Raw genomic sequence first — 23,297 nt, 5'->3', positions numbered from 1 at the left:
GGCCCATTATTTAAAACCCAACTAAAAGCATACAAATTCAAACCATGAGCCATTAAAATACACAATCAAACACCAGCAAAAAAAGGCAGTACAGCCAGCGGCGCTCAGAAGTTTCCGGGGGTCGGTCTGCACTTGGAATATTAACGTTCGCTTGGGGGAGACAGATAGTCGGCCCAACTATATCCGATCTTCCGGCAACCCAACCAAGAGACAGTCAACGGGCCCATCGAGAAGACGACTTGCTTTCCACCTGACCAGTACACAAGGAACTCCAAAGCTGAAACGTAAAAGGCGTAGCAGCCCACAACCAAGTATGTATAAGCTGTCAAAACTACACACACGTGTTGGACAGCGACAACACGGTGAGCAAAAGACACTGCCTGAACTTTACGTCAGCGGCCAGGGCAGGTAACCGGAACGCTAACGGCCAAAAGCCAGAAAATTCCGCAAGTGCACTTGGACTTGAAATAACGAAAATACAGTTAAACACCATCGGATGGTGGCCAAACTTTCGCCAACTCAAACACTCGCTGCTGCTCACGTGTGCGTATCACGTTGGGGCAGCGACGGGGCGAAGGACGTTTGTATGTGTGAACCGACAACCATGGCGCTGCCTGTCAACTGAAGAACGGCAACAGGGCAGCCCCACGGCCAATCGGAGCGCGTGGCGTCAAGTTTTCGTAGTTTGAAAATTGTGCGTTGTCGACCAACACAACATTAGCAATTTTGGTTCCTACTGGTATCAGCTATCCAGGATTAAAATTTCGCGACACAATTTTTCTCCGCCCTATATTCATATACAAGGAGAGTAATTCTCTTGATAGAAACAAGTAGTCTTGAATGCTGACAGAATCAGACGAGTCACTAGTAAGTGGCGTGGCTTGGTAGCATCGTGCTACGTCGATGTAATTTCCCACTGCCGTCTACCGTACTGATGTTAATACAAGACACACATACAGAGTGGCCTCCTGCATACCAACCATCAGGGATTCTGAAAATATCGATTCATGAAGACGCCGTCGATAGCGCAGCAATCGTAGCACTAATCTCAACACACACTATTGTTTCTGAAAACTGTAACGCTACGACTAATACATGTGAGTAAAGTGAACATTATATCACAGATTAGCTGTATGACAGTATGCAAAGAATTAGAATAACATAATTGCAAAGGCTCTCTAACAGTGGGAACTCAGTACCTGCTACTATCTGCAAATTTTGCTGTTAAAATAATGTTTGTGGATTTTACCTTGCGTTCTAAAACCATCCTGAAGTTGGGATTCCAAATTATCTCAGTCTGTAGGGGTTGATGTCACATGTTGATTCCAATAATAGTTGTCATTTGACCACTACAACACCCATCATTGTAGGCTGCCAGAATTTTGTGATGTCGGTAGTGTCCAAAACATACCCATCCGGACTCTAAATCAAGACCAAGCGTGACTTGACCGATAATCTAACATTTTGCCTATCAGACTCAGTACACCATCGTCTTCATTGACGTTCTATTTCTCATCCGAAGCGTTTGTACTTCCTAGACAATTGAAACTGACTCATTTCTTGCTTGCCTACAGTTAATGTTGATGTAGAGGGAAGATGTCGAATCATCGATGACACGGCATGACGAAACCATGTCCCGGAAATCTATCATTCTTCCCTACCCAGACCGACACATGAACTGATATTACACCATCTGATGTCAACGAGACGTACTTCGACATTTGCTGTTTCACTACTACGATGGCTATTTGTTTTCGGGGGCTGATCGGTTGCAAAATGGAAACCGCTCTGAAAACAAAAATTACTTTATTTGTAACCGTTAACTACACCTTCCATCTACTTCACACAGTCGCTGCTCCGACTTAGACTTCTGACATAGCGTGGTAGCAACTTCCCAATACCCTAGGTCACAAAAGGCAGCCGCCTGTGCTTTGAGCCAATCCCCTACGCTAATATGCAGCTCGTTGTCTGCGTCAAAATGTTGTCGTAGCCAGCGGTTCATGCGACCGAAGTGATGAAAATCAACGGGAGTGAAGTCGGGGCTGTGTGGTCGGCGACCGAACACTTCCCATCGAAAACTCTACAGGAGCGTCTTTGCTGCAGCTGCAGTGAGCGACTGAGCATTGTCACGAAGGCGGACGTGCGTGTGAGTTAGATTCTGCAGGCCACATGCAGTTAGGCCGGACCCGTCAGCATGCAGGGTTTAAAGGCCCGTCGACATCGAGGTCATTAGAGCTCAGTATGCAGTTCACACATGGTGGGAGAGGCTGTTGCTCTACACATCTTTAGGTGCTCACTGTGCGCTCCGAAGTGTAAAATGCGACGTGACGCGAGAAACGGGCATGTTAGAGAAACTGCGCAACATATCAGCGTAAAGCACTCTCGGATTTTCACTGTAGTTTTCATTTGGCAACCGATCGGATCTCGAAGAAAACATCCCTCGTATTTTGCTCGACAGTTTGTTAATGAAAGACTCGGCGCAACATTGGTGTTTCTGATCTCACAGAAGAGAACACTGGCAAGACAGCCAATCCACAGTGACGGGTAACCGAAAGGCACGCGCTTAAACTCACGCAGGCTGGCGTGAGGTATGAAACAGGATACGTAATGAATGCTATAAAGAAAAGTACGTAGCTGCTGGAATACTTAACTTTAATCCACAATTGGTGAACATTGGTCTTGTTACTGTACATGCTTCATTAGATACATAGCAAAGGATAAATGGCGCCTTGCTAGGTCGTAGCAATTGACTTAGCTGAAGGCTATGCTAACTACCGTCTCGGCAATTGAGAGCGTAATTCTCAGTGAACCATGGCTAGCAACGTCGGCTGTACAACTGGGGCGAGTGCTAGTAAGTCTCTCTAGACCTGCCGTGTGGCGGCGCTCGGTCTGCAATAACCGACAGTGGCGACACGCGGGTCCGACGTATACTAGCGGACCGCGGCCGATTTAAAGGCTACCACCTAGCAAGTGTGGTGTCTGGCGGTGACACCACAAACACAACTGGTCTTAGGGCCACGCCTTGTCTCTCTGTCCATGTAACTCTGCAACTATTAGGTAGCGTATAGATTATTGAATAATATTTAAAAAAACTACTGTTAATCTTTCCGTTATATCGTAAAAAATCCACTCTGTAAATACAGTTCAGCGTAACCACTGTGTAAATACAGTTCAGCATAACTTTTTTTGGCTATCACGAGCCGTAAAGTTAGGAACTGATAAAAAGCTAAACTCTGCCCGAACAGGCCATGAAGGCCCAACGTTACCGACCGGCCACCGTGTCATCCTCAGTCCACTGACGTCACTGGATGCGGATATCGAGGGGCATGTGGTCAGCACACCGCTCTCCCGGCCGTAGATCAGCTTACGACACCGGAGCCGCTACCTCTCAATCAAGTAGCTCGTCAGTTTGCCTCACATGGGCTGAGTACACCTCGCTTGCCAGCAGCGCTCGGCAGACTGGATGGTCACCCATCAAGTGCTAGTCCAGCCCGACAGCGCTTAACATTGGTGATCTGACGGGAACTGGTGTTACCACAGCCGCAAAACCGTTGGAAAATTTAAAAGCTGGCCATCATTTAATGCGAAGTACAGACTTTTTTACTTACGGCGGTTGAGGACACCGACTGGACAGATAATAAAATAAGTAAACGGAAATGTAAAATTATGGGGTGCTCTTTGTAAACTGAATATAGTTTTTAAAACTAAGCTTCCCATATACCTGTAATGGATAGATTGCATTCACACAGCGATGAGACACACTTGTAGATTTTTACTGCGAATACCGTTCAAATACTGAAGTGTTGATCGATGTGCAGTGGAGAGATGCATGTTGCGAATTACCAGCAGAAACAAGGAATACAAGGAAAGAGATCAAGGAACTGACTGGCGTAAGTTGACTTAATGAAAACGAAATGCAGACTGGCGGGACAAATAGACAGATGAGTGGTTGGTAAGTGTTCTGTAGTGGATTATAAGTGATAAGGGAAGAGCAAGACACATGGTAATGGACGCTGGTTAAAAGACATTAGAAAATATGAAGGCACAAAGCGAAAACGGTGACAGTCAAACGGCTGATAAATATTCCGATGAAAAACACACATAGTTGCAGTAGCTGAATAGTTTTCACATGCTGTGTTATGTAGGTTTCTTAAAAAGCAAGTTATATTAGCAGTGTTCGCACCGTTTTTTTTTCTCATCGCCATGAATGAGCTCAAATTGTTGTCTGCTATACGGAACTTGCTAAGTAACGAATTAAAACAATACTTTAGTTACCAGTACTAAGCCATTAGTGAATGGGCGATTTTGAAGAGAAATGTATAGCCCAGTGTGACTGCACATCCCCTTTTCCTTCTGTCTATCATAAATGAAGCAAATATACGCTCTTAGGCAAGAAAAGATGAACCAGGAAGGAATTATCCGAATGGGACGGAAATCAGTAGAGATGATGTACGGGTACAGACAAACAAGTGATTACAATTAGAGAAAAAGAGAGAGAGCTCCACACATTCAGGTAGTCAATAACGCGTTGTTCTATCTCTGGCCCATATGCAAGCATTTATTCGGCTTGGCACTGGTTAATAGACTAATTGGATGCGCTTTTCAGTGCGGGCTTTCAAAAATAACTACCTACCCACCGAGTTGCAATATTAAAAGTTTTCGCTGTCTCGTTGTCTATGGGCTGAGATACGTAGTTGCTACATTACAGCCCAAATACTGCTGAGTCTACAGTGTACGATAAGAATACGCACATGAATCGAATGGTCGAAGGTTTCGCAATTGCGAATTTTGTAAATGAAAGATTGCAATTAAATAAAATCTGCAGGTACTATCTTAACAGCTTTAATTGATGAGTACGATAGTAGAAGTACTTTTGAAAATGCGGTATATTTCTGCAAAAGACCAATTGGTGTCGATGGTCCAGCAATTAAATAAAATATAAGTTGAATACCAGGGAAACAATAGATTCCTACTGCACGTAATTAGTCATGAACAACAACATAGCTCGCGAGATATTCATTTCTAAACGCACACTACGTGTTCACTGTAGTAGCCACGGAAATCTCACAAGTACACAAGTCGGCACTCTGAAGTATTTTTATCTCTCGCGCTGACGCGCAAACTGCTCCACTCCAAGTCTTTCCCGCGACTTTGCGTCCGACGCGCCGTCACGTCCAGCACTTCTCGTGTGCTGTGCGTTTGTCCAGCACTGCCGCACTTCCAAAACTACCCTTCTCCCAAACTGCCTCGTGTCCTCTCGAAACGATCCTGCTCCCCCATTTCCATACAGTCTCACCATTAACGAGCGCTGTGATTGGCTAGAGCGCTCCCTCCATGTCTCCAAGTGAACGTACACTCACAGACATTTAAGCACATACGAAATACTGGATTTACATTTAAATAACTCTAAATTAAACAAATATTCCTACGGCTGGACCATAAACACGCTCTAACACCCATTATTAAATACATAAATAAATCAAATAAATATGTATCAAAGGAACAGCAACAAAAGGTAGGCCAGTAGCCTAGTGTCTCTGTGCTTTCTAAACACAGTAAATGTTTAACCAATTTCTTCATGAATAGTATACATCGGATATAAGACACAGACGAATAAATATATTTATAAGCATGCTGCTACCGTTTTTTCGTGTAACTGTGGAGTACTTATGGCCTGACGCGATCGGTAATAATCGGCCACTTCGACCTCTAATAACTCATGTACTATTCAAGTTACATGCATGTAATTTATACCAATTTAGGTTTACACAAATAGCTTTGTAAAGACACGTAGTTCGACGAAATCGGATGAACCGTTTAGATTTTGGAAATTCGTTGCTGGGTGTTATTATATCGTCAGATACTGAACTTTAAACTAATAAATATATTGAAAATCTGTTTAAACCATCGGAATCGTCGTGCACATAACAGTAATGTACATGTTTCTTTTTGAGGTATCATGATTAATCTGGCTACTATTAATTTCTAACGAACTGTGAAATGTCTGCCATGATGGTTTCACAAAGTCCGCCATCTTTGGCACTGCCGGTATAGACATCTCCTTCATCGACAGAAAGCACCGTCTTCGTCTCAGTGTCAACATGGAATTTCCAGCCACGCGGCCGCTGGACCACGTGCTCCGGCCATCCCTCTTGCTCAGCTAACGTTCGGCATCACGTGTTAGCTGCCGGGCCGCGGCATTGACAAGATATAATATTTTCCAGTACCCGTGGTCTAGGGGTAGCGTCTTTGATTCATAATCAAAACGTCTTCGGTCCCGGGTTCGATCCCCGCCACTGCCTAAATTTTGATAAATAATCAGCATTGGCGGCCGAAGACTTCCGGCATAAGAAGTCAGCCTCATTCTGCCAACGGCCTTGTCAAAGAGGGCGGACGAGCGGATAGAGGTTCAGGGCACTCTCTTGTCCTAGGGGTGGGAAATTGCCCCTAAAGGCGGAAGAATCAGCAATGATCAACGAAATGAGGATGCAGAAGGCAATGGAAACCACTGCATTAAAGACACGTAACGTGTATCCACAGGACATGTGGCCTGTAATTGAAGAAGTGTCATGATGATCTCTCCATTGGCAAAAGATTCCGGAATAGTCCCCCATTCGTATCTCCGGGAGGGGACTGCCAAGCGGGAGGTTACCATGAGAAAAAGATTGAATAATCAACGAAAGGATAACGTTCTACGAGTCGGGGCGTGGAATGTCAGAAGCTTGAACGTAGTAGGGAAACTAGAAAACCTGAAAAGGGAAATGCAAAGGCTCAATCTAGATATAGTAGGGGTCAGTGAAGTGAAGTGGAAGGAAGACAAGGATTTCTGGTCAGATGAGTATCGGGTAATACCAACAGCAGCAGAAAATGGTATAACAGGTGTAGGATTCGTTATGAATAGGAAGGTAGGGCAGAGGGTGTGTTACTGTGAACAGTTCAATGACCGGGTTGTTCTAATCAGAATCTACAACAGACCAACACCGAAACGATAGTTCAGGTATACATGCCGACGTCGCAAGCTGAAGATGAACAGATAGAGAAAGTGTATGAGGATATTGAAAGGGTAATGTAGTACGTAAAGGGGGACGAAAATCTAATAGTCATGGGCGACTGGAATGCAGATGTAGGGGAAGGAGTGGAAGACAAGGTTACAGGAGAATATGGGCTTGGGATAAGGAATGAAAGAGGAGAAAGACTAATTGAGTTCTGTAACAAGTTTCAGCTAGTAATAGCGAATACCCTGTTCAAGAATCACAAGAGGAGGAGGTATACTTGGAAAAGGCCGGGAGATACGGGAAGATTTCAATTAGATTACATCATGGTCAGACAGAGATTCCGAAATCAGATACTGGACTGTAAGGCGTACCCAGGAGCAGATATAGACTCAGATCACAATATAGTAGTGATGAAGAGTAGGCTGAAATTCAAGACATTAGTCAGGAAGAATCAATACGCAAAGAAGTGGGGTACGGAAGTATTGAGGAATGACGAGATACGTTTGAATTTCTCTAACGCTATAGATACAGCAATAAGGAATAGCGCAGTAGGCAGTACAGTTGAAGAGGAATGGACATCTCTAAAAAGGGCCATCACAGAAGTTGGGAAGGAAAACATAGGTACAAAGAAGGTAGCTGCGAAGAAACCATGGGTAACAGAAGAAATACTTCAATTGATTGATGAAAGGAGGAAGTACAAACATGTTCCGGGAAAATCAGGAATACAGAAATACAAGTCGCTGAGGAATGAAATAAGTAGGAAATGCAGGGAAGCTAAGACGAAATGGCTGCAGGAAAAATGTGAAAACATCGAAAAAGATATGATTGTCGGAAGGACAGACTCAGCATACAGGAAAGTCAAAACAACCTTTGGTGACATTAAAAAAAGCAACGGTGGTAACATTAAGAGTGCAACGGGAATTCCACTGTTAAATGCAGAGGAGAGAGCAGATAGGAGGAAAGAATACATTGAAAGCCTCTATGAGGGTGAAGATTTGTCTGATGTGATAGAAAAAGAAACAGGAGTCGATTTAGAAGAGATAGAGGATCCAGTATTAGAATCGGAATTTAAAACAGCTTTGGAGGACTTACGGTCAAATAAGACAGAAGGGATAGATAACATTCCATCAGAATTTCTAAAATCATTGGGGGAAGTGGCAACAAAACGACTATTCACGTTGGTGTGTAGAATATATGAGTCTGGCGATATACCATCTGACTTTCGGAAAAGCATCATACACACAATTCCGAAGACGGCAAGATCTGACAAGTGCGAGAATTATCGCACAATCAGCTTAGCAGCTCATGCATCGAAGCTGCTCACAAGAATAATATAGAGAAGAATGGAAAAGAAAGTTGAGAATGCGCTAGGTGACGATCAGTTTGGCTTTAGGAAAAGTAAAGGGACGAGAGAGGCAATTCTGACGTTACGGCTAATAATGGAAGCAAGGCTGAAGAAAAATCAAGACACTTTCATAGGATCTGTCGACCTGAAAAAAGCGTTCGACAATATAAAATGGTGCAAGCTGTTCGAGATTCTGAAAAAAGTAGGGTAAGCTATCGGGAGAGACGGGTCATATACAATATGTACAACAAGCAAGAGGGAATAATAAGATTGGACGATCAAGAACGAAGTGCTCGTATTAAGAAGGGTGTAAGACAAGGCTGTAGCCTTTCGCCCCTACTCTTCAATCTGTACATCGAGGAAGCAATGATGGAAATAAAAGAAAGGTTCAGGAGTGGAATTAAAATACAAGGTGAAAGGATATCAATGATACGATTCGCTGATGACATTGCTATCCTGAGTGAAAGTGAAGAAGAATTAAATGATCTGCTGAACGGAATCAACAGCCTAATGAGTACACAGTATGGTTTGAGAGTAAATCGGAGAAAGACGAAGGTAATGAGAAGTAGTAGAAATGAGAACAGCGAGAAACTTAACATCAGGATTGATGGTCACGAAGTCAATGAAGTTTCGGAATTCTGCTACCTAGGCAGTAAAATAACCAATGACGGACGGAGCAAGGAGGACATCAAAAGCAGACTCGCTATGGCAAAAAAGCCATTCCTGGCCAAGAGAAGTCTACTAATATCAAATACCGGCCTTAATTTGAGGAAGAAATTTCTGAGGATGTACGCCTGGAGTACAGCATTGTATGGTAGTGAAACATGGACTGTGGTAAAACCGGAACAGAAGAGAATCGAATCACTTGAGATGTTGTGCTATAGACGAATGTTGAAAATTAGGTGGACTGATAAGGTAAGGAATGAGGAGGTTCTACGCAGAATCGGAGAGGAAAGGAATATGTGGAAAACACTGATAAGGAGAAGGGACAGGATGATAGGACATCTGCTAAGACATGAGGGAATGACTTCCGTGGTACCAGAGGGAGCTGTAGAGGGCAAAAACTATAGAGGAAGACAGAGACTGGAATACGTAAAGCAAATAATTGAGGACGTAGGTTGCAAGTGCTACGCTAAGATGAAGAGGTTAGCACAGGAAAGGAATTCGTGGCGGGCCGCATCAAACCAGTCAGTAGACAAAAAAAAAAAAAAAAAAAAAAAAAAATCCAGAGCGCCACAACTCGCCCGTTACCTCACACTGCCTATCATAAGTAAAGCAAATGTACAGTCTTAGGCAAAAAAAAGACACGAATCAGGAAGGAGTTATCCGAATGGGGTAAAAATGAGTAGAGATGATGTACGTGTACAGACAAATAAATGATTACAGTTAGAGAAAAATTGGATGATGTATTCAAGAGAAAGAGCTTCACAAATTGAGGTATCAATAACGTTTTGATCTCTCTCTGGCCCATATGCAAGCATTTATTCGGCTTGGCACTGACTGTTAATCAGTGCCAAGACTCGTTGGGTGCGCTTTTCAGGAATGGTCTGCTAAATTCTGTTGAACTGGCACGATAGTTCTTCAAAATCCGGAGATGGTTGGAGGACCCTGTCCATAATGATCCAAATGTGCTGAATTGGGGAAGAGATCTGGCAAATTTTACTGGTCAAGGTAGAGTTTGGTAGGCATTAAAGCAAGCGGTAGTAACTCTCGGCATGTGCTGTTGGGCACTATTTTGCTGAAATGTAAGGCCAGAATGGCCTGCCATGAACGGCAACAAAACCAACCACAAACGTCTTTGATTGAAGTTGGGACTCAGTTCGTTGCTGGACTTATCATTGAAGGCATTTCTACTCGAGTCAATAAGATTCCAGGCCACATACGTGTACGCAGACAGCACGGACAGCGGTGGAATACCAACCTGATTCTCGCCCGCCATACGGCCCAAAAACCAGGAGTGACAGTCTAGGGTGTTATTTCTTCTCACACCAGGATCCGTTTGGTTGACATCCGCGCGCCCTCATAGCACAGCGATACGTTTTGCTCCCCTCGTAGGAAGCCATCTTGGGCTTACATTTCAGCAAGATAATGCCCGACCGTCCGCACTCGGCGAGAGTTTCTACTGCCTGCCCACGTGCTTTCCAAACCCTACCTTGGTCAGTAAGGTCGCCGGATCTCACCGCCTTGAGGACGTTCGTAGGATTACGAGCAGGGTCCTCCAACCGTGTCGAGCTTTTGACTAACCCACCAGGGCACGTCATCCCGGAGGAAGAAGTCCAGCTACTCTAACAATGAGCCGAGTAACTGCCAGAGTTGGACCAACGCGTTATTGACTTGCTCAATATGTGAATCTCTTTCTTCTGAATAAATTATCCACTTTCTCTGAAATTGTAACCGTTTGACTGTCTGTACATATACAACACATCTACCGATTTCCGTCCCATTCAGCTAATTCCTTCGTAGTGCGCCTTCTTTTCGTATTGGAGTGTATCTCTTCACCTTATGAACGAAGAAATAAGATCGACCTGAACGGTGAGACGTGATACGTAATGCATGATTCAAGTTTTATGTACGAGGCATGTTTTTTAAGTAAGTACCGTTTTGAAATTAAAAAAAGAGGTGCTAAGATATCTCAATAATTTTATTTTTACATGAAAGCCTGTACCTTAATCTACTTTTCTACATTATTTGCGTCAATACTGAGGCAATAGTCATAACGTTGTACCAGTTTTTGAATACCGTCCTCATATAACTCTGCCACCTGACTTGTTAACCACTGCATCACCACTGTTTTGACTTTGTCATCGTCTTGAAGACGCCGACCGCCCAGGTGTTTCTTCAAGTGCAGGAACATATAGTAGTCACTGGGCGCAAGATCGGGGCTGTACGGAGGATGATCTAGAGCTTCCCATCGAAAAGATGTGATGAGATCTTTGGTCTGATTCGCCACATGCGGACGGGCATTGTCTTGCAGCAAAACGATGCTGTGGCTCAACTTCCATGGACTGCTGCTTTGATTCTGGTGTGATGTAGGCGACACATGTTTCACCGCCCGTAACAATTTGGCTTAAGAAATCATCACCGTTGTTGTGGTATCGCTCAAGGAAAGTCAAAACACTGTCTAAACGTTTGTGCACATCCGTCAACATTTGCGGTACCCAACGTGCGCACAATTTTCGGTAATTCAAGTGCTCGGTCACAATGCCATCCAAAACACTAGGAGAAACATTAGGAAAGTCATTCCGCAAGGAGGAAATCGCAAAGCGCCTGTTTTCTCTCACCTTATTGTCCACTTCCTGCACCAAACTTTCATTAACGACCGAAGGAAGTCCACTCCGTTGTTGATCATGCACTTTTGTGCGGCCATCTTTAAATGCTCTCACTCACTTTCTTACCATTCCATCACTCAAAATGTTTTCTCCGTAAACTGCATAGATCTCACGATGAATATAGATCGTTTTTAGGCCTTTAGCACTAACAAATCTTATAATAGCCCGTAGTTCACAGTCGGCGGGACTATCGGAGGCATCTTAAACACTCAGTACACAACGTAAACAAGGAAGAATCAGACTGTAATGGCGTCGGTGCGTAGATTAAGGTACAGGCTTTCGTGTAAAAATAAAATTATTCAGATATCTTAGCACGTCTTTTTTTAATTTCAAAACGGTAGTTACATTCAAAACACGCCCCGTATTGTCCGTCTCCCGAAAAAAAGACCTTCCGCCCCGGGCTGGCATTTCATCTCGCATATTGATGCCCAGTCTAACAACTGCATATGGCACGGATTCCCTTACTGCTGTTATTTATGTCTTCGACAAAGTTAGGGGCGGTAGTTTCTCCTTTAGGGAAAACAATCAGTGCCTCGTTCTCACTTCCTGCTTCGATATGCAGACGCCCCACTGTGCTGTGTTGGCACGAGAACTGGAGGGGTGCGGTATTTACCCGCTGGGCGCGGTACGCATCTGGCGTTCCGGGAGAATAGCAGGAAGGCGCCGCCGCTCGCCGGACTGCCCCACAAAGCATCAGCGCCCTAAATAGACGACGCCGCGCGCCGGCTTCGCGACGCCCGCCCGCTTCCTGCCGGAAACCGCCTGCTGTCGCCCGGAATGAGCACGGCGAGAGCGTCGGGTCTCCTCATCGGCGCTGATGCACTTTCCACTCATTTATCTGGTCATCTCCTACATACAGTATACCCCTGTAGCTGAGCGGTGGGCGTTTCCGATTTCTGTCCGGCAGACCCAGGTTCACTTCCTTGGACTGCCAGGGGGTTTACTTGATGTGAGGACTGGGACGGGGTGTCCTATGCCTCGTGAGGCCAATGCAGGAGCCACTTCAGCGACAAGTAGCGGCTGCAAGGTCAAACGAGCTGAGAACGGTCGGTCGGCATCGTGATCCTGCAGACCTGATCCCGGGTTCGATTCCCGGCGGGGTCAGGGATTTTCTCTACCTCGTGATGGCTGGGTGTTGTGTGCTGTCCTTAGGTTAGTTAGGTTTAAGTAGTTCTAAGTTCTAGGGGACTTATGACCACAGCAGTTGAGTCCCATAGTGCTCAGAGCCATTTTTTTTTGCAGACCTGATGGCGCAGTTACTATATTTTTCCTCTCTACTCCGAAACAGATCTGCAGAGCGTAGCTCACAACCTAATTCGTTCTGGAGGTTCCCGACTACTGCTGACCAATCTGGCACCTTTGCCTAGTGGGAGTAATACATGAGGAAAGATAAAAAAAATAGCTCGATTCGTCACGACTTCGTATGGTAAATGCCAAAGCGTCACGGACACATTCATCAAACTCCAACGGGTACAGTTTGTTTATTTGTTTTGTTTTTAGTGTGCAAAAACAACTTGTTGTGACTTGGCAAGACAGCCAAGCCACTAGGGAGTGAAGCCGAAAGGCACGCGTTTAAGCTCACGCAGGTTGGCATGAGGTCTGGAACAGGTAAAGTAATTGAGACTAGCAAGTAAAGTACGTAGCTTCTGGAATACTTAACTTTAATCCATAATTGGTGAACATCGGTCTGACGGTACATGCATCACAAGATAAATAGCAAATGATAATGGCGCCTTGCTAGGTCGTAGCAAATGACGTAGCTGAAGGCTACGCTAACTATCGTCTCAGCAAATGAGAGCGTAATTTGTCAGTGAACCATCGCTAGCAAAGTCGGCTGTACAACTGGGGCGAGTGCTAGGACGTCTCTCTAGACCTGCCGTGTGGCGGCGCTCGGTCTGCAATCACTGACAGTGGCGACACGCGGGTCCGACGTATACTAGCGGACCGCGGCCGATTTAAGGGCTACCACCTGGCAAGTGTGGTGTCTGGCGGTGACACCTCACAACTGGGGTCATACTCGCCCAAGTCAAAACTACAGAACACGAAGACAGACAGGAGTTAAAAAACGACTGTACGTCAATCCCAATTCACAAAAGAGAAGACAACTAAAAATGGGGACGTGGAGAAACGGCTACAAAAGGCACCAGGCAGAAACGGAGGCTCAAAACTAGAAATTAAACGGCCTTCGCCATATTGCTTTGACGGATGAGCAGTAAAACTCGGTCCACAGCCCGCGCGTCGTTTGCTAAAACGGCCGATAACTCAGACGACAAACTCAAGCGGGAACGCAAACGGTTAAAAAAATGGGCATTGCTTGAGGAATTGGCGGGCAGTTAAAACTTGGGTGCAATGTGTACAAAGTGGTGGGCGAGCGCCACTTATCAAATGACGATGCCAAAAAAGGCACTGCCCGCTGCGCAGCCTAGTTAAAATGACCTCCTCTCGGCTTTAGGGGCCAGAGGAGGTCGTCCAACCCGCTGGGAGAGACTTAATGATCCGGAGATTATTCTCATGAAGGGAGGACCAATGGCGATGGCAAAGGGACATCACCTGCTGACAGACGGTGACACAGACGTCATTGAAGCGAGTATAGGAACTAGTGGGCTGACGTACGAGGACTGCATCGTTGGCAGCAGCGTCAGCAGCCTCGTTTCCTGGCAGACCGACATGACCAGGAACCCACAGAAACATCAAGAGTGAGCAAGTGAATTCCTGGACCCGTTGCACTAAGGGGTGGTCAGTGTACAGCGCACATAGACTTTGAAGGGCGCTGAGAGTGTCTGAGCAGAGGACACAATTGAAAAGTCCGTGTCGCCGAATGTACTCCGTGGCCTGATACAGGGCGAAGAGCTCGGCTGTAAATATGGAGCAGTGTGTCGGAAGTCGATATCGAAAGACGTGGCCGCCAGTGACGAAGGTACACCCGACACCACGGTCCGTCCGAGAGCCATCAGTGTACATGAAGGTACTATCGCGAAGTTCCATCCGCAGGTCGTGAAACTGTTGGCGATATATCTAGGGTGGAGTAGTGTCCTTAGGAAACGAATGAAGGCCAAGGTTAACTCCGGGCCGCTTCACGAAGCTAAGGTGGTGAAGGGTTCACACCCACCGGGAAAATTGCAGGTAGTGTGAAGGTAAGGCGCCGGAGCAAGTGCCGAAAGCGGGCTGCAGGAGGTAACAGAGAAGAGGGACGCACCCCATAGTGGCGGTCAAAGGAATCATTGAAGAAGGAGGCATAAGATGAGTGGCCACGCATGGGAGACAAACGGCATGCATACCTGCTGAGGCGAAAGTCGCGGCCATAGGACAGTGGTAGCAGCTTCAGCATACGGACTCGCAAACCAGGCTACTGTAAAAGGCGCCAGTCGCCAAACAGATGCCACTGTCAGGAAAATGGGACCCGTTTCACCCGAGCCCGCAAGGGGTCGTAAAACGATGGGACTCATTCCGGCCGTTTTAAGCAGGGCGACAATTATTGAACTATATGAGAAAATTGGAGGAAGAAGAGTAGGGTGCTTGAGATTTGCTGATGACATGGTCCTTCTAGCCACAGGAGAAAAAGAATTACAGGATTTGGTGGACACCATTGCAACTAACGGAAAAAAATATGGAATGAAAATTAACACAAATAAAACAAAAGTATTGGCAATAGGAGGAAATAAGGAAATAAAAATTGTGCTGAATGGAGAAACACTAGAACAGGTGCAAAATTTTAAGTATCTTGGAAGCAGGATAGACACTGACTGGAAGTGCACCACAGAAATTAAAACAAGGATAGCAATGGCAAAAGAGGCGTTTTATAAGAAAAGGAGAGTCTTCTGCAGCGGTATGGACAGAGAACTCAGAAAGAGACTCATAAAATGTCTTGTATGGAGTGTTCTTCTATATGGCGCTGAAACATGGACTATGAGGAAAAAAGACAGAGAAAGGCTGGAGGCTTTTGAGATCTGGACATGGCGGAAGATGGAAGGAATAAGTTGGATGGACAGAGTAAAAAATGAAGAGGTACTGAGAAGAGTGGGAGAGAAAAGGCAGTTACTAGATGTAATAAAGAGAAGAAAAAGAAATTAGATTGGGCATATATTAAGAAAGAATGACGGACTGATAAAAACATTTTTAGAAGGTTATGTAGAAGGGAAAAGGAAGCGAGGAAGGAAGAGATTCCAGATACTGGATGACATGATGGACGGTACAACATACAGCAGCCTTAAGAAGGAAGCAATGGATCGCAGAAAATGGAGAGGCAAAGGACCTGCTAATATAGCAGATAACTGATGATGATGATGATGATGAGAAAAACGTAAATTGGTTACACTCTACTGCGTGCACACTTTATTGAACATGTAAACGTCACTAGAAATATTAGAATTTAGGTTACGACTTGTCCGATATGCCTGCGATCATTGGCTATGATGTGGCGCAGACGAATAGCGAAATTCTGCATGACCCTTTCAAGGGTCGGAACATCGATGCTGTCGATGACCTCCTGAATGGCTGTTGTCAGCTCAGCAATCGTTTTGGGGTTACTGCTGTACGCCTTGGCTTTAATATAGCCGCACAGAAACGTGTCGGATGTGTTCAGATCCGCAGAATATGGCGGCCAGTCAAGGCCCATGCCTGTGGACTCTGGATAAATCAGAGCCAGAATGCGGCCCCCAAAGTGTTCCTCCAGGACATCGAACACTCTCCTGATCCGATGGGGTCGAGCTCCGTCCTGCATCAACCACGTATTGTCGAAATCAGGGTCACTTTGGATAATGGAGATGAACTCATCTTCCAAAACGTTCACGTACCGTCCGGTAGTCACCTTGCCATGAAGGAATGTCGCACCGATTATTCCGTGAGTGAACATTCCACACCACACAGTCACCCGTTGAGGGTGAAGAGACTTCTCGATCGCGTAGTGCGCCAGTTTTGCTTATTGACGGCCCCGTCCAACTGAAAGTGGACTCCGTCGCTAAGCCAAACCATCCACGCGCATACTAATTCCCATCATGCTCCGCTGTCAGCCGTGCTGTTTGAAGGTCCAAAAGCAAACCGTTCAGAAGTTACGACGATTTTATTTCGTATCGTTCAATAATTGTCTCCCTGGATCTTTCGTAGCTGGTGACAGTCGGGGTGCGCAGCCAGCCCGCGGAACCCTTAGCGTTCTCTCGCGGACTTGTTCCGCCCAGAAAACGGCGCACATCCCGGCTCATTCTTCACTCTACACTTTGTGAATACTCCAGGCAAGCAAAGGTCCCTAGCATAGGGTGAGGTGGGTCAAATCCAACCGGGTGGGTAAACCCGACCGCCCTCTATTTGTGAGAAACGACAAAGCGCAGCGATTTCGCATTAGCGTTACCATATAGAGCATTCTAAATGACGAAGAGTCACCATGACAGCTTTGCCGCATTTGACATTTAGACACTCAAAAGAAAACAAGTATGTTTTCGGTTGATTCAATTTAATTTCTGTGCAAATTGCATCACTCGATTTACCTTATGAAAAATAAAACGATCGCAAAACAAACGGTAAGTGATTTTGTAGTGCATTTAGCGACCTATTCAGTGTATGTATCGTTTCTGTTGGAAATTTCGTGTAACTTGTTTCTATGTGTGTTAAATGAAAAATGTCGTGGTGGGGTAAATCCGATCGCTAAATGGTGGGGTAAATTCGACATCATATGGCTGGCTCTGAGCACTATGGGACTTAACATCTTAGGTCATCAGTCCCCTAGAACTGAGAACTACTTAAACCTAACTAACCTAAGGACAACACACACATCCATGCCCGAGGCAGGATTCGAACCTGCGACCGTAGCAGTCCCGCGGTTCCGGACTGCAACGCCTAGAACCGCACGGCCACCGCGGCCGGCGACATCATATTTTTTATCGTTTGTGTGTACGTAAATATTTATTTATGGAAACAAAGTGCACCAGGAATTTCAGATCTGGACATTTCCTTTCCTTTTTCTTGGTATCTCACGAATTTATTGCGATTTTAGTCAAGCTGAATTTGCTTCATCATCTCAAGAAATTTATAAATGTCTAGATTGCAGGAGTATGGCTGACTACCATATTTGGTGTGGAAACTTTCACAAGCATTGGTGATTCGCTGTCTATTACAACTCACTTCTGCCCACATATATGGAGGAAAGAGCGCATATTCTTCTGTATAGGTTTCCACTGAGTAATCACAAAACAAAATTGTTAAGGCTTTCGTGGCCACTTGTTGACAAACTGCCTATTGGCTTCTGTCTCGGGTTCTTCGGCCGACGTTCATCTAATGATTTTTCTGACGTTTCGCCAGCACGAGTGGTTGGCATTGTCAAAGCTTCACCCTCCATTGCCGGTGGTGAACTGGAGCCGAGCTCGCGGGCGCAGACTATATGTACCTGGCGCGCCAACGTCCGAGGGCTTCTCCGCGGTCATTTCCGGTGCGGTTCTCCTCTTGCTACCTGCGACGGTCGTTCGCTGCAGTACGGGAAGCCAGGATCCGTTTACCTTAAGGATTTCCTCTTTCTTGTTCAAACTGTTCGCGTGTTTTTGTATTTCTACAGCTTCTCTGAACAAGCGCGTGTAATAGTGCTTCTCTACAGCCAGAACTTCCGTGTCGGCGAATTTTATTATGTGGTCGGTCTCATTGAGTGCGTGCTCTGCCACGGCCGATTTCTCCACCTGCCCCAACCTACAATGTCGCTTATGGTCGTTGATGCTGGTCTTAATGGAGATACAAAAACACGCGAACAGTTTCAACAAGAAAGAGGAAAGCCTTAAGGTCAACGGATCCTGGCTTCCCGTACTGCAGCGAACGACCGTCGCAGGTAGCAAGAGGAGAACCGCACCGGAAATGACCGCGGAGAAGCCCTCGGACGTTGGCGCGCCAGGTACATATAGCCTGCGCCCGCGAGCTCGGCTCCAGTTCACCACCGGCAATGGAGGGTGAAGCTTTGACAATGCCAACCACTCGTGCTGGCGAAACGTCAGAAAAATAATTAGATGAACGTCGGCCGAAGAACCCGAGACAGAAGCCAATAGGCAGTTAATCACAAAACGTTTGCAGTTTTTCCGACCCAGGTATCGCTGACGTTAAATCCCCAACAAAACAGTCAGCAACCAGATCAGGATCCAGCATCGGCAAAACCAAATATATAACACGGAAAACTACCAATTTTATTTCTTGCTTAGTAGTCACGTGCAAGTTCCAATGTTTGAATTTTTCACCACCATCTCTGGGTTCAATGAAATTTGCGTCCTTGGACTCTTATCAATCCAAACTTCGCTTCCAGCTTTCATTATGCTGTGTTCAAAGTCTGAAGACATCGTTGATGGTGAAAGTTTCAGACCTAGATCAGTACGTTTATCGACAACCGTTTGAATGACCTACTGATGCGACGAAGTTTTCTTGTCGTTTCATGAAGAGAAAAAGACCACTGACGTATAACGTCCATTAACTAGCCCTAACCAGTCTTTTGATCACCGCGTGTTGGTGGGAGGTCTCGGAAGTATTACTTGCAGGCTAGTTCGGGAAGAGCGGGTCCTGTTACCTGCCAACCTGCCTTGTTTCCTAAGGAATGGTTCCTGCCCACCGAGTAAAGACTATATGGTTGATTGAGAGATTTACTGTTAAGAATGTCCAATCAAAATAGCTTTCAGATGCCTACATTTCCAATTGTTATTTTAATCAAACAATGGAAAATTCGGGATGGAATGTAACAATATTAGAGAAGGAAGGTTGCTACTCACCATATAGCGGAGATGTTGAGTCGCAATAGGCGCAAGGCCTTTGTCAGCAATAGACGCAAATACACATAGGCACACGCACACACACTCACGCAACCGCAACTTGCTCAAATGTCTGCAGTCTCAGACAACTGAAACCACACTTTGATGGCCGAAAGCTATAATTGTGTGTACCTTTTTGTTGTGCCTGTCGCGACTCAACATCTCCGCTATATGGTGAGTAGCAACTTTCCTTCTCTACAATTGTTATTATATTGAGCAACCAGTTTCGGTGATATATTACGCCATCTTCAGGCCCTCTGACCGACATGTAGGAAGATTTCCACCTCTGGTCCAGTCAAAATAGGGGCCAGCATTCAATGACTAGCATCTGTAGATTTTTGACACGGTGATCCCTTCGATCATCACTTGCCGTCAAGTCATCATTTACACACGCCCCACCCAATTTACAGACGTTGTATATTTACAGTTAGTATTAATTGCACATCTATAATTTTATCCGCGTTTTTATATAGAGATAGCAACTATCTAATTATTTTTTCTGTTCAAAGTAAGGTTTTTAAGAAAAGGCCTTAATTGTAGAAGTACATAAGAAATGAAACAGCTTTAGGTCATCATAATTTGTTTTTCAAATATTTTTGCTTGTCGTTCATAATCACACCTGAAAATTATTGGAACAATTGTTAGAGAAATTCTACAGAGTCATGTCTATGTGAACATAAAGTATTCATGATCCAATATTGCTTAATAAAATACGTTTTCCAACATAGCATTCTGATTTTTGTATCAAGTGAACAAGTGACCGAATTCCTGTGAATAAAAGGAAACGAATACATCTCTTACGGAAGCAACCAACTACTGTTCTATGTTTGGTCTCGCGTGCTACCGATACGACTCCATCCTCAACGTGAACCTTGAGGTCTTGTTCTCTGAGGTGGCATTCGAATACTCGGTATCAGTTCTCGAGAACATATTGGAACTGCGAACTTGTGGTTTCTCAGATGGCCAGCACTACTTGTCTTGGAGGATGGCACTCTTGTCTTGCATAGCTGGGCTGTAACTTCCGTCTGGGACGACCTCGGCGGATGCAAAACGTCAATACAGTACACGCAAGACACGCAGCCTTCTCCTCTCTAACCTTCTATCCCTCCCACACTAGCTGCAACGCCCTTACCTTTCTGAGATCTCGATAACCCGCTTCTTTTATCCGTGAGACCACTGAGCGAAATGCATTAAGACATCATCTTATAGGAATTCTTCGTGTAAAATACACTACTGGCCATTAAAATTGCTACACCACGAAGATGACGTGCTACAGACGCGAAATTTAACCGACAGGAAGAAGATTCTGTGATATCCAAATGATTATCTTTTCAGAGCATTCACACAAGGTTGGCGCCGGTGACGACACGTACAACGTGCTGACATGAAGAATGTTTCCAACCGATTTCTCATACACAAACAGCAGTTGACCGGCTTTGCCTGGTGAAACGTTGTTGTGATGCCTCGTGGAAGGAGGAGAAATGCTTACCATTACGTTTCCGACTTTGATAAAGGTCGGATTGTAGCCTATCGTGATTGCGGTTTATCGTATCGCGACATTGCTGCTCTCGTTGGTCGAGATCCAATGACTGTTAGCAGAATATGAAATCGGTGGGTTCAGGAGGGTAATACGGAACGCCGTGCTGGATCCCAACGGCCTCGTATCACTAGCAGTCGAGATGACAGGCATCTTATCCGCATGGCTGTAAAGGATCGTGCAGCCACGTCTCGATCCCTGAGTCAACAGATGGGGACGTTTGCAAGACAACAACCATCTGCACGAACAGTTCGACGACGTTTGCAGCAGCATGGACTATCAGCTCGGAGACCATGGCTGCGGTTACCCTTGATGCTGCATCACAGACAGGAGCGCCTGCGATGGTGTACTCAGCAATGAACCTGGGTGCACGAATGGCAAAACGTCATTTTTTCGGATGAATCCAGGTTCTGTTTACAGCATCATGATGGTCGCATCCGTGTTTGGCGTCATCGCGGTGAACGCCCATTGGAAGCGTGTATTCGTCATCGCCATACTGGCGTATCACCCGGCGTGATGGTATGGGGTGCCATTGGTTACACGTCTCTGTCAGCTCTTGTTCCCATTGACGGCACTTTGAACAGTGGACGTTACATTTCAGATGTGTTACGACCCATGGTTCTACCCTTCATTCGATCCCAGTAAAACCCTACATTTCAGCAGGATAATAGACGCCTGCATGTTGCAGGTCCTGTACGGGCCTTTCTGGATACAGAAAATGTTCGTCTGCTGTCCTGGCGAGCACATTCTCCAGATCTTTCACCAATTGAAAACGTCTGGTCAGTGGTGGCCGAGCAGCTGGCTCGTCACAATACGCCAGTCACTACTCTTGATGAACTGTGGTACCGTGTTGAAGCTGCATGAGCAGCTGTACCTGTACACGCCATCCAAGCTTTGTTTGACTCAATGCCCAGGCGTATCAAGGCCGTTATTAGGCCAGAGGTGGTTGTTCCGGGTACTGATTTCTCAGGATCTATGAACCCAAATTGCGTGAAAATGTAATCAAATGTCACTTCTAGTATAATATATTTGTCCAATGAATACCCGTTTATCAACTGCAGTTCTTCTTGATGTAGAAATTTTAATGGCCAGTAGTGTATTTCTGCATGTAGGCCTACTTGTATAATTGTAGAGTACAATGGATGTTAACATGTGGCGTGTTGTGCTAGGTAGGGTAAGGAATCTAATACCATCACACCACTAATACTGAGGTACTTGGTACAGCAGCCTACCACGGTGTTAGGCTTCGTGAGTTAAGTATCCAGCAGGTAGTGCAAGTTCCCAGCTTTCCAGTTATGTATATCCTCAGCGCTAAGTGGGAAAGAACCCGATTACAGTAAGTATTGTGCAGTGAAAGCTGGTGACGCTCGAGAATTTCTGTGCTTTGTGACCACAGTTAATGGAATACTTAACTGAGAGCCAAGTCCGTGGAGGTATGTTCCGTCTATGCAACTAACTGAAGGCAGTTTCTTTATTGCCATAAGCGTTTCGCTTCTTTTATTTGGGAAGCATCTTCAGTGGTCTGTAATATATGTTTATTTTTACACATATAATAAACGTATTATGTGGTAGATACAATATGTTGCTATGTTAGATTTTCTCGTGTTTTGCTCTTGTTTTTTAGGTTGGAATCAACTTTTGTAGCACAAATTTCATAATGTGAAACTATCGTTCAGTGTTAGTTACGATTTCCAGCGCTGTTAACTCATGCGTGTGGTCCTGGAGATGTATTCGTTAGTTTCTATGCTCCAGCTGGCCGATTTCTGGCGTTGTTTCACCCACGTTTGTCACATGCCATGTATCATTTGCACTTTCGATTTTGTGACCAACATGTGTGTGTTTTCGGTGTGTAGTGTTGCCAACTGTTGTTGTGTGTTTATCCGTCGTCTTTTGTTTGTGTTGTGTGCGTGGTTTGATATTTTCATTTATTGTGTGTGTGTGTGTGTGTGTGTGTGTGTGTGTGTGTGTGTATTTCCTATGTAATTGTGTCATTCTTCTTTGAGAGGGCGATTTTTTTAATGGGTACGTGTGTGTGTGTTTTTACCCTTTGTGGAGATAAAAAATATAGAATTCATATTAATTAGTGTGATTATCCAGTGTTACTGAAGCAGAAGAAACATGAGGGCCGTAGTCCTCTTTTCGGGCACTACAGACAGTTTGTCAGTCATTGACACACATCTTCTGCCATGGCGTTTCTTTCTCTCAGTTCCTCGTCGCGCGTTCACTTCTGGCAGAGGTCACAGTTAAAATTCTCCTGTCAGAAGTTTATCTTTGTTGTTCCAAGTTCCACAAAGGGTATAAACGCCTTTTAGGCTTCCTTGCCGC

The 23,297-nt window shown here is 45.2% G+C and overlaps 1 protein-coding gene across 1 annotated transcript in view; it reads left to right on the top strand.

Moving 5' to 3' along the window:
- The window catches only part of LOC126481726 (muscle M-line assembly protein unc-89-like), a 1,115,867-nt gene that overhangs the window by 86,684 nt on the left and 1,005,886 nt on the right, over positions 1-23,297 (top strand). The gene's annotated exons all lie outside the window — the stretch shown is intronic.

Source organism: Schistocerca serialis, chromosome 5, assembly GCF_023864345.2.
Source record: "Schistocerca serialis cubense isolate TAMUIC-IGC-003099 chromosome 5, iqSchSeri2.2, whole genome shotgun sequence".
NCBI lineage: Eukaryota > Metazoa > Arthropoda > Insecta > Orthoptera > Acrididae > Schistocerca > Schistocerca serialis.
This window is presented reverse-complemented; position numbering and strand designations above follow the sequence as displayed.